The sequence below is a fragment of the Jaculus jaculus genome, chromosome 11, assembly GCF_020740685.1.
Source record: "Jaculus jaculus isolate mJacJac1 chromosome 11, mJacJac1.mat.Y.cur, whole genome shotgun sequence".
Classification (NCBI taxonomy): Eukaryota; Metazoa; Chordata; class Mammalia; order Rodentia; family Dipodidae; genus Jaculus; species Jaculus jaculus.
This window is the reverse complement of record NC_059112.1, coordinates 41,571,943-41,585,030: the sequence shown is the minus strand read 5'-3', so window position 1 is coordinate 41,585,030 and position 13,088 is coordinate 41,571,943.

Genomic DNA, 13,088 nt, shown 5'->3' with positions numbered 1-13,088 from the left:
ATAAAAAGGATTTCTCATTGAATTGAGTAGAATTACTCTGGTTTAGTATTATGCCTTGCACATAATTGATGCCACTGGCAATAATTGTAATATGTCTGTGGTGATTTGAATGTAAAATATCCCCCATAGATTGATGTTTTTGAACACTTGTTCATCAGCTGTTCGGGGAGGTTGTGTAACCATTAGGGAGTGAACCTTGCTAGAGGAAATGTTCACTGGGTTAGGCCTTGAAGTATTATAGGCTGGCCCCACTTCCTGTTTCTTCCCTCTGCTTTATTCCTGGCCAGTTTCATGCTCTTGCCATGTTTTCCCCACCATGATGGATCTGCCTTCTGGAACTGTAAACCAAAATAAACTGTTTCCTGTCTTTCCTAAGTTGCTTCTGGTCAGATATTTTTGTTCAGCAGTGAGAAAGAAACTAAAACAACTGAGAGAGCTGTATTAACTTCTTCCTTATCCAGTATTAATTTACTTTTCCACAACTTTTTTATTTGTTAATTTTTTATAAACAATTTTTGTATACATAATGCACTTTGATTATAAGCCTCTCTATTACATTTTCTTATACTCCTCTCCCATAATCCTTCCACTGAGTTCCTTCCTTTTTCATAGTCTTCTACTTTGATGAAGCATCCATTTCTTACCTGTAAATCAGTTTTGTAAGACACTCCTCCTACTTGTTTGGCTCTTACTTTATTCCAACTCCATTTTCCACAGTGTCTCCTGAGCTTTGGAAGGGGTAATACAGATGTCTCACTGAGCACTGCATATTCACCAATCATTTATTCTCAGCATTTAGCAAGCTTTGAGTCATTTGAGTGTCAACACCGACTTCAAAATAAAGCTTCTCTGACTAAAGGTATATGGCATAAACTTAAATATTTAGGAAGAGGGTGTGGTGCACATGCCTTTATTCCCAGCACTCATGATGCAGAGGTAAGAAGACTGCCATGAGGTTGAGGACATTCTGAGACCGCATAGTGAATTCTGGGTCAGTCTGGGCTAGAGCTAGACCCTACCTCCAAAACCCCCATAAATATTTTAGAGGGATCTTGATGGTCATAGCATATGCAGTTAGCTGAACAAAATTATTAGTTTCCCTCTTAGGGTCTATGGCTATTCATGGCACAGGCTTTTGGTTAGATTTTCCATACTAAACATAAATTCCTTTCTATGATTAGGCAGCCAATCTAATCAAAGAGCAGTTAGTTACTCACGTAACAGTCATGTTACTATTGTCCCAATGTGCACACCTTGCCTGGAGTGTTGTGAAGCTTTTTTTGGGGGGGGTAGTTCTCGAGGTAGGGTCTCACTCAAGCCCAGGCTGACCTGGATTTCACTATGGAGTCTCAGGGTGGCCTTGAACTCACGGCAATCCTCCTATCTCTGCCTCCCAAGTGCTGGGATTAAAGGCATGCACCACCATACCCAGCCACTGTATAGCTTTTTTAAAGTCCACTATTGGGCAACAATTTGATGACCTTTATCTTCTGCCAGCATACTCAGCACTTGTAGCTCTAACACATTTTTCTTTCTGATTCCCGACATTGTCCAGAGAATTCACAAAGTTATATCTATTCTTGACTACCTTTTATTATTCAAGTACATAATGGAAGAGCTTGGTTTCCTATATATGTGTTCATTCTCTCTTTATTGCAACCACACTGAACTTCTTATTGCAACAGGACCTTCATGGATTACAACTTAGCCCCCATGTCAAATTTAATTAAACATGCAGGGTCCAGTTAAGATGGAAGCATAGTCACCACACAAAAGCAGTCTAGGAGGAATATAAGCAGAAAAACAGCACAACACATATTTCTAACCAAAAGCAAAGGTGTATAAGGAATTATCAACCACAGCAGAGAAGGAGAGTTTCAGAACTTTTAGCAATCACACAAGCAGCCAGAATTGGCTCCTGTTGTGGCCCTGGTAGCCCAGGTCCATATGCCCACCCAGCCTGAGCCTCAGGAGCAGAACCCAGCTGAAAGGATTTTTAACTCACACCATCCTCCTTACAAAGTCAAGAAGCCTGATGGAGAAGACAGCAGGGATCAGCTGAGCAGCTCCTCAAGGAAAAGAAAAACAGGACCAGCTGAGCAGCTCTAGTACAACTCCTCTCCCCAACCACCAGCACCACGAAGCTCCAGAGAATCACCCCCTAGCCACCCAGCATCCAGCACAGCTGATCAAGGTGCAAATATATCAACATTGTAATACAAGAAACACAAAAATTCAAGACATTATATGCTTCCACCAAAAATGACAAATCCATCAGAAATGACCTCCAGTGAGACTGATTTAGATGAAATGTATGACAAATATTTTAAAAAAGGATTATAACTACGTTCATTAAACTCAAAGGACCCAAAGAAGTACAAAAATTAATGAAAGAATCTCAAGAGAACACAAAAGAAATCACAACTTAATGAAATAAGGTGGTCAATAGAAGACATGAGTAAGAAAATAGGAATAATGAAATACTGCCAATCAGAAATACCAGAAAGGAAAAACAAAGCAAGTCAAACAGAAAACCCTATAGAAATTCTTACCAGTAGAATGGACTGAGGAGAGGACAGAATATCTAACCTAGAGGACATGGTGACAGATCTAGTCCAGTCCAACAAAGAGAAAGACAAAATATTAGCAAGATATGAATGGGAATATCAAGACATTTGGGACACTATGAAGTGATCAAACACAAGTATTCAGAGTATTGTAAAGGAGAAGAATTTTACTCTATATTCATAGGCATAGTAGGTATTTTCAACAAAATCATAGAAGAAACTATCACCCAAAAAGGAAAGAGATGCATATACAGATATAGGGAGCCTTTAGAATGCCAAACAAACAAAATCAGAAAAGAACCTTTCATCACCATCCTACAATTAAACTACAAATCATACAAACAAAAGAAAATGTAATGAAAGAAGTTAGAGAGGAAAGTCAAGTCACATACAAATGCAAGCGCATCAAGAAAACATCAGATTACTCAACACAAACATTAAAAGGCAGAAGGGCTTGGAATAACATATTCTAATTTCTTTTTCTTTTTTTGGCATTTTATTTTATTTTATTTTTTCTTAGAAAAAATAAATTTATTGTAACATTGTTTCCAGTGCTTTCTTGAGCTACAAACTCAACAAATTCATTCTTTTAAAAAATTATTTTTTTATTTTTATTAACATTTTCCATGATTATAAAAAAAAATCCCATGGTAATACCCTCACTCCCTCCCCCCACACTTTCCCCTTTGAAATTCCATTAGTCATCATATTACCTCCCCATCTCAATCATTGTACTTAGATATATACAATACCAACCTATTAAGTACCCACCTCCCTTCCTTTCTCTTCCCTTTATATCTCCTTTTTAACTTACTGGCCTCTGCTAATAAGTATTTTCCTTCTCATGCAAAAGCCCAATCATCTGTAGATAGGATCCACATATGAGGGAGAACATGTGGCACTTGGCTTTCTGGGCCTAGGTTACCTCACTTAGTATAATCCTTTTCAGATCCATCCATTTTTCTGCAAATTTCATAATTTTGTTTTTCTTTACCACTGAGTAGAACTCAATTGTATAAATGTGTCACATCTTCATTATCCATGCATCAGTTGAGGAACATTGAGGCTGGTTCCATTTCCCAGCTATTATAAATTGAGCAGCAATAAACATGGTTGAGCACGTATTTCTAAGGAAATGAGATGATTCCTTCGGGTATATGCCTAGGAGTGCTATAGCTAGCTCATATGGTAGATCAATCCTTAGCTGTCTTAGGAACCTCCACACTGATTTCCACAATGGCTGGACCAGATTGCATTCCCACCAGCAGTGTAGAAGGGTTCGCTTTTCCACATCCCCACCAACATTTATGATCATTTGTTTTCATGATGGTGGCCAATCTGACAGGAGTGAGATGGAATCTCAATGTAGTTTTAATCTGCATTTCCCTGATGACTAGGGATGTACAACATTTTTTTTTAAATGGTTATATGCCATTCGTATTTCTTCCTTTGAGAATGCACTATTTAGCACCATAGCCCATTTTTTGATTGGCTTGTTTGATTCCTTATTATTTAACTTTTTGAGTTCTTTGTATATCCTAGATATTAATCCTCTATCAGATATATAGCTGGTGAAGATTTTTTCCCATTCTGTAGGTTGCCTCTTTACTTTTTTCACTGCGTCCTTTGCAGTGCAAAATCTTTGTAATTTCATGAGGTCCCAGTGATTAATCTGTGGTTTTGTTTCCTGAGCAATTAGGGTTGTATTCAGAAAGTCTTTGCAAAGACCAATATGTTGAAGGGTTCGCCCGCTTTTTCCTCTAGCAGTTTCAGAGTTTCAGGTCTGATGTTAAGGTTTTTAATCCATTTGGACTTAATTCGTGTGCATGGCGAGAGAGAAGAATCTATTTTCATCCTTCTGCAGATATATATCCAGTTTTCCCAACACCATTTGCTGAAGAGGCTGTCTTTTCTCCAATGACTATTTTTGGCATTTTTATGGAATATCGGGTGGCTATAGCTACCTGGGCTTATATCTGGGTCCTCTCTTCTGTTCCACTGATCTACATGTCTGTTTTTGTGCCAGTACCGTGCTGTTTTTGTTACTATGGCTCTGTAGTATAGTTTAAAATCAGGTATGGTGATACCACCAGCCTCATTTTTGTTGCTCAGTATAATTTAGATACTCGAGTTTTTTTGTGATTTCAAATGAATTTTTGTATTGTTTTTTCTATTTCCATGAATAATGCCTTTGGAATTTTGATAGGGATTGCATTAAATGTGTAGGTTGCTTTTGGTAAGATTGCCCTTTTCACAATATTGATTCTTCCAATCCAGGAACAAGGGATTTTTCTCCACTTTCTAGTGTCTTCTGCAATTTCTTGCTTGAGTGTTTTAAAGTTCTCATTTTAGAGATTCTTTACTTCCTTCGTTAGGTTTATTCCAACGTACTTTATTATTTTTATTTTCATGCAATTGTGAATGGGAGTGATACTCTGATTTCATCCTCTGTGTGTTTGTTGTTAGCATATATGAAGGCTACTGATTTCTGTGTATTTATTTTGTATCCTGCTACATGGCTGTAGGTTTTGATTAGCCCTAGGAGTTTGCTAGTAGAGTCTTTAGGGTATTTTATGTATAGAATCATGTCATCTACAAATAATGAGAACTTGATCTCTTTCTTTCTAATTTGTATCCCTTTTATGTGTGTCTCTTGCCTTATTGGTATGGCTAAGACTTCCAAAACTATATTAAATAAAAGTGGGACAGTTGACAGCCTTGTCTTCTTCCTGATTTTAGTGGAAATCTTCAAGTTTTTACCAATTTAGTAATATGTTGGCTGTAGGCTTCTCATAAATAGCTTTTATTATATGGAGATATGTTCCTTTTATTCCCAGTCCCTGTAGGACTTTTGTCATGAAGGGATGTTGGATTTTTTCAAATGCTTTCTCTGTGTCTAATGAGATGATCATGTGATTTTTGTCCTTCAACCCATTTATATAATGTATTGCATTTATAGATTTGTGTATTTTGAACCATACCTGCATATCTGGGATAAAGCCTATTTGGTCAGGGTGAATGATCTTTCTGATATATTCTTGTATTCTGTTTGCCAATATTTTGTTGAGAATTTTTGCATCTAAGTTCATGAGGGATATTGGTCTGTAATTTTCTTTTTTAGTTCTATCTTTGCCAGATTTTGGTATCAGGGTGATGCTGGCCTCATAGTAGGAGTTTGGTAGAATTCATTCTTTGTCTATTTCCTGGAAAAGCTTAAGAGGCAATGGTGTTAGCTCTTCCTTAAAGGTCTGGTAAAATTCAGCACTGAATCCATCTGGGCCTGGGCTTTTTTTAGTTGGGAGATTATTGATAACTATTCAGATCTCCATGTTTGTTATAGGTCTATTTAAGTGATCAATCTCATTTTGATTTAATTTAGGTAGGTCATATAAATCAAGGAAATCATCCATTTCTTTCAGAGTTTCATACTTTGTGGGGTATATGCTTTTATAATATGTCCCTATGATTTTTGAATTTCTCTGGAATCTGTTGTGATGTTACCTTTTTCTTCTCTGATTTTATTAATTTGTGTCTCTTCTCTCTTTCTTTTGGTCAGGTTTGCTAAGGGTTTATCAATCTTGTTTATCCTTTCAAAGAACCAACTATTTGTTTCATTTTTTCTTTGGATTGTTTTTTGTTTGTTTGTTTGTTTCTATTTCATTAATTTCTGCCCTAATCTTTGTTATTTCTTCCCGTCTACTGATTTTTGGTTTGCCTTGTTCTTCTTTTTCCAAGGCTTTAAGGTGAAGCATTGGATCGTATACTTGCAACATTTCTAATTTCTTAATATAGGCACTTAAGTCTATAACTTTACCTCTTAGAACTGCCTTCATTGTGTCCCAGAGATTTTGGTATGTTGTGTTCTCATTATCATTTGACTCTATAATTTTTTTGATTTACTTCTTGATTTCTTCATTGACCCATTCATCATTTAGTAGTGTATTGTTTAGTTTTCATGATTTTGTGTATGCTCTATAGCCTTTCTTGCTACTGATTTGAAGTTTAATTCCATTGTGGTCAGATAACGTGCAAGGAATTATTTCAATTTTCCTGAATTTGTTAAGATTTGCTTTGTGTCCTAATATATGGTCTATTTTAGAGAATGTTCCATGTGCTGCTGAAAAGAATGTATATTCTGCAGCATTTGGATGAAATGTCCTGTATATATCTGTTAGGTCCATTCCTTCTATGACCTCATTTAGTCCAGATGCCTCTCTGTTAATTTTTTCCCAGGATGACCTGTCAATTGATGAGAGTGGGGTGTTAAAGTCACCTACCACCACTGTGCTTGGTGTTATCTGTGACCTTAGTTCTAATAGTGTTTGTTTGATGAATTTGGGAGCCCCCATGTTAGGTGCATATATGTTTATTATTATAATGTCCTCCTGTTGGAGTGTGCCCTTAATCAATATAAAGTAACTTTCTTTATCTTTCTTGACCAATGTTGGACTGAAGTCTACCTTGTCAGATATTAGGATAGCAACCCCTGCTTGTTTTCTAGGCCCATTTGCTTGAAACACTGTTTTCCAAACTTTCACCCTAAGATAATTTCTATCCTTTCTAGAAAGGTGAGTTTCTTGAAGACAACAAATTGTAGGGTCCTGCTTTTTAACCCAGTCTGCAAACCTATGTCTTTTGGTTGGGGCATTGAGGACGTTGATATTAAGAGATATTATTGAAAGGTGTGTATTTATGTTTGCTATTTTTTTGTGGGTGTATGTGGTTCCAGTTCTACCTTTGCTTTCTTGTGTTAACTAGTATTTGAGTATTGCTTTTTTTTTTCCCAGGTTCCTTATATGTGTGCTTTTCCTTTTCTTCACCATGTATTTCTATCAAGTATTGTCGGTAGAGCTGGTTTTGCCTTCAAATACTCCTTTAACATGCTTTTGTCATGGAAGGTCCTTATTTTTCCATCTATTTGAATGGACAGCTTTGCAGGATAAAGTAACCTTGGTTGACAGTTGTTATCTTTCAGAACTTGGAATACATCACTCCAAGCCCTTCTGGCCCTTAAAGTTTGTGTTGAATAATCTACTGTAATCCTGATGGGCTTGCCTTTGTAGGTAACTTGATTTTCCTCTCTAACTGCTTTCAATATTTTTTCTTTGGTGTATGTGTTTGGTAGTTTACCTATACTTGATGAGGAGAGGTTCTTTCCAGGTTTTGTCTGGTTGGTGTCCTAAAGGCTTCCTGTATCTGCATTGGCACCTCTTTCCCAATTCTGAGGAATTTTTCTTCTGTGATTTTTGTTGAGGACACCTACTATGACTTTTGAGTGGAATTCTCCTTCTACTATGCCCTGAATTCTTATATTTGATCTTTTCATAGTGTCCCGAATGTCTTGAAATTCCCACTCATACTTTTCTATAAGTTTGTCTTTCTCTTTTTTGGACTGTATTAGATCTGCCACCTGATCTTCTAGCTTAGATATTCTGTCCTCTCCTTCATCCATTCTAACTGGTGAGATTTTCTACAGAGTTTTTTATTTCATTAACTGTGTTCTTCATTGCTAGTAATTCTGACTGGTGTTTCTTTATTATTTCTATTTCCTTATTTATGTCTTGTATTACCTTCTTTATTTCATTAAATTGGTGTCCTGCATCTTCCTTGATTTCCTCTTTGATTCCTTTGATTTACTCTTTGATTTCTTCTTTGATTCCTTTGTTTGTTCTTTGACTTCTTTGAACATGTTTACAATCATTCTTTTGACATCTTTCTCAAGCATTTCCTCTAACTCATTCTCACTGGAGGTCATTTCTGATGCATTAATACTTTTAGGTGGATTCATATTGTCTTGCTTTTTAGTGTTTCTTGTGTTGTAATGTATATATTTTTGCATCTTGGGTTGAGTTAATGCTTGGATTTTCTAGGTAGCTGGGTATTCTTAGCTGTATAAATTGATTTGATGTTATATATCTTCCGGGTAGTAGCTTAAGGTGTTAGGTGTGGCTCTTAAGACTCTCAGAATATCTACAAAGGTGTTCCTAGGGATTGAGCTTCCCTGCTATGGGAGTATTCAAGTAAGCTGACTGGAATAAAATACAGGTAGATTCTAAAATTTAACTAAACACTGTATATATTCAATCAAAAACAGCACCGAGTATTTATGCAAGAATAGTTATTATAACAACCTGATCATCTATCAACAAAAAGGTTAAGATTTCTGGTCTGTTGAGGGATCCAAGTCAGCTTGTGACCAAGTAAGAACCTTCCCTGGTGCAAACCCAGTTATCCTTTTGGATTACTTTGGTCTCAGTCAAGTTGCTGGCAGGATCTTTGGGCTGCTGTTTTGACTTCTGGAGCTGAGCACTGGCTTTTCCTGCAGGGCAAACCATGCCTGGCAATTGTAGCCCTGCAGATTGGCACACCCCCTGCTGGAACTGCCACTGCTACTCCTGAAGCTTCTGCTGCTGGATCTGTGGCCTCTGCTGGGTCCACAGCTGCTGCTGCCACTGCTGCTGCTGCTTTAACTGCCACTGCTGGATCCTCTGCTGCTGCTACTGGATCTGCTGCTGCTGGTGCTGGAGCCACTGATGTTGCTGCCGGACTCTGCTCCTGTTTGGGTCCTGCTGTTGGCTCAAGTTGGTGTGGCTGGGTCCTGGGACCACTGCTCTGTTTGCTGGAGCTGGGCACAGGTGGCGGGGGAGGGGAGGGAGCCGCAGCTATTCTAGTTCTCTCGCTGTTCCATGTATTCTTCTACCTTGGGATCTGCTCCTCCATTGCTCATTGCCATTCTCCCTTCATGTTTCTTGAATTGCAGAGAGCTCCGGTGTGAGTGGAAGCTCCCCTCACCTGTCTTTTCCTGCGGACTATCCTATGGGGAAAGGGTGGAAAATGGTGTTTCAAGCAAATGGGCTATAAAACAAGAAGGTGTTTTATCCTAATATCTTACAGGATAGATTTCAAGCCAAAATTGGTTAGGAAAGATAAAGAAGGTTACTTTATATTGATTAAAGGAACTATACAACAGGAGGGCATTACTAAACATATATGTACCTACCATGGGGACTACAAATTTCATCAGATAATACAATGAGACTTAAGATCACAAATAACACCAAACACAATTGTATTGCATGACTTCAATATTCCACTCTCATCAACGACAGGTCATCCTGTCAAAAAATAAACAGAGAAACATCTGGATTAAATGAGGTGATATAACAAATAGTCCTAAAAGATTACAGAACATTCCATCCAAAGACGGAAGAATAAACATTCTTTTCAGCAGCACATAAAACATTCTATAAAGAGACTATATGTTATGCTAGAAAGCAAACCTTAGCAAATACAATTTTTTTTGTTCATTTTTATTTATTTATTTGAGAGTAATAGAGAGAGAAAGAGGCAGATAGAGAGAGAGAATGAGCATGCCAAGGGCCAAGGTTTCCAGCCACTGCAAACAAACTCCAGATGCATGTGCCTCCTTGTGCATCTGGTTAATGTGGGACTTGGAGAGTTGAGCCTCAAACCGAGGTCCTTAGGCTTCACAGGCAAGTGCTTAACTGGTAAGCCATCTCTCCAGCCCAAAATACAAAAATTCAAAATAATTCTTTGCCTTATATCTGATAACAATAGGATTAAACTTCAAATCAACAGCAAGAAACAGTATAAAGCATACACAAAACCATGGAAACTAAACAGTACACTACTAAGAAATGAATGTGTCATTGAAGAAATCAAGAAGGAAATAAAAAAAAAAACTCATAGAATCAAATAATAATGCAAATACAACACACCACAAGCTTTAAGACACAATGAAGGTAATCATAAGAGGAACATATATAGCTGTAAGTACCTGTGGTAGTTTGAATAGAATAGATGGCCCCCAATATATTCAGTTGTTTATTTGCTTGTAGTTTGCATTCTGCAGCCACCTGGCTGGAGCCAATGTCACTGGGTGGATCTTAAGGTGTGGTAGTGGGTTTCAAATTTCAATCTAAAGATATGAAAGTGTGCCTAGCTGGAGTTCCTGAAGTGTGCTGTGTGGCTTTTGGCTTTAGGCTTGTGCTTATCTCTGTCTCTGCTTGGTCCTGTGAAAGCAGGCCAGTTTCTCCTGCCATTATGGAACTTCCCTTGGATCTGTAAGCTTCAACAAATATCCCTTCCTCCATAACTGTGTCTGGTCTGCCAAAATTCAATCAAGGTGAGATCAACCACTTAAACAATCCTATAACAAGCACAGAGATCAAAACAGTTCTAAAAATTTCCCAAATAGAAAACATCCAGGCCCAGATGGTTTTACAGGTGAGTTTTACCAGACATTCATAGAAGAACTAATGCAAATGTTTCTCAAACGTTTTTAATAAAATAGTAATAAAATAATAATAATAGGAAGGAATACTACCAAGTCCTCCTACAAAGACAGAATCACACTGATACCAAAATCAAACAAAGAAAGAAAAAAAGAAAAAGAAAAGTATAGACCTATCTCCCTCATGAATATAGATGCAAAAATTCTCAACAAAATACTGGCAAACAGAATATAAGACTATTCAAAAAGACCATTCACTGTGGATCAAGTAAACTATATATGGCAAAACTACAGCCAATATAATACTAAATAGGGAAAAAAAAATACTTGAAGCTTTTTCACTAAAATCAGGAACAAGGCAAGAGTGTCCACTGTACCCATTATATTTGATATAGTACTGGAAATCTTAGCTATAGCAATAAGGCAAGAGACACACATAAAAGGGATATGAATTAGAAAGAAAGAGATCAAATTATTAGCATTTGTAGATGATGTGATTCTATACATAAAGGACTCTGAAGACTTTACTAGCAAGCTATTAGAGCTGATAAACACTTTTACAATGTAGCAGGCTATAAAATAAACACACAGAAATAAGTACCCTTCCTATATGCTGATAACAACCATTCTGAGGATGAAATCAGTGAATCACTCCCATTAACATTTACCTGAAAAAATATACACTGGGAGAAGAGTAACAAAGGAAACAAAGGATTTCTACAATGAAAACTTTAAAACACTCAAGAGAAACATACAGAAGACACTAGAAAATGGAAAGACATCCCATGTTCTTGGAATAGGAAGAATCAATATTGTGAAAATGTCAACCTTTCCAAAAAGCAATCCATACATTTAATGTAATCGCCATCAAGTTTCCAATGGCATTCTTCATTAAAGTGGAAAAAACAATCCTACAATTTATTTGGGAGAACAAAACACCACAGATAGCTAAAGCAAATTTGAGAACAAAAATATGGCTTTCAATATCACCATACCTGATTTTAAGCTATATTATGAGCCACAGTAAGAAAAGCAGCATGATACTGGCCCAAAGACAGACTTGTAGATCAATAGAACAGAATAGAGGACCCAGATGTAAATCCAGGCAGATACAACAAACTGATTTTCAACAACAATGCCAATAATATTCACTGGAAGAAAGACATCCTGTTTAACAAATGATGCTGTGAAAACTGTATATAGATAGATGATAGATAGATAGATAGATAGATAGATAGATAGATAGATAGATAGATAGATAGATGATAGATAGATAGAGATGAAAATACATCCTTATCATTCTTCATGCACAAGAATCAAGTCCAAATGGCTCAACGACCTTAACATCAGACCTGAAACTCTGAAACCACTAAAGGAAAAAGTAGGAGAAACCTTTCAACATATTGGCATTGTCAATAATTTTCTGAATATAAAGCCCAGTGGTTCAGGAAATAAAACCACTAATCAACCACTGGGACCTCATGAGATTAAAAAGCTTCTGTATAGCAAAGGACACTGTGAATAGAGCAAAGAGGCAACCTACAGAATGGGAGGAAACCTTTGCCAGCTATACATCTGACAGAGGATCAACATCCAGGATATCCAAAGAACTCAAAACACTAAATAATAAGAAGTCAAACATCACAATTAAAAAATGGGCTACAGGACTAAATAGAGTTCTCAAAAGAGGAGATGCAAATGGAATATAAGCATCTAAAAATATTCTATATCTTTATTCCTGAGGAAAATGCAAATTAAAACTACTTTGAGATTCCATCTTACTCCTGTCAGAATGGCTATTATCAAGAAAATAAGATGGTGAGCATGTGGAGCAACAAGAAGCCTTCTACACTGTGGGTAGGAATGCAAACTGGTACAGCCACTGTGGAAATCAGTGTGGAGGGTCATGACACAGCTAAAAATAGATTTACCATATGACCTAACTATACCACTCCTAGGCATATATCCTTAGGACTCTTCTCACTATCTTAGAGATAATTGAACATCCATGTTTATTGCTGCTCTATTCACAATAGCTAGGAAATACAACCAGTTTATATGTCCCTCAATTGATGAGTGGATAATGAAGATGTGATACATTTATACAATGGAGTTCTCTTCAGTGGTAAAGAAAAATAAAATCATGAAATTTGCATGGATCTGAAAAGCATTATCCAAAGAGAGGTAACCCAGGCCCAGAAAGCCAAATGCCATGTGGTCTTTCACATATGTTCATCCTAGCTACAAATGCTTACACTTGTATGTGA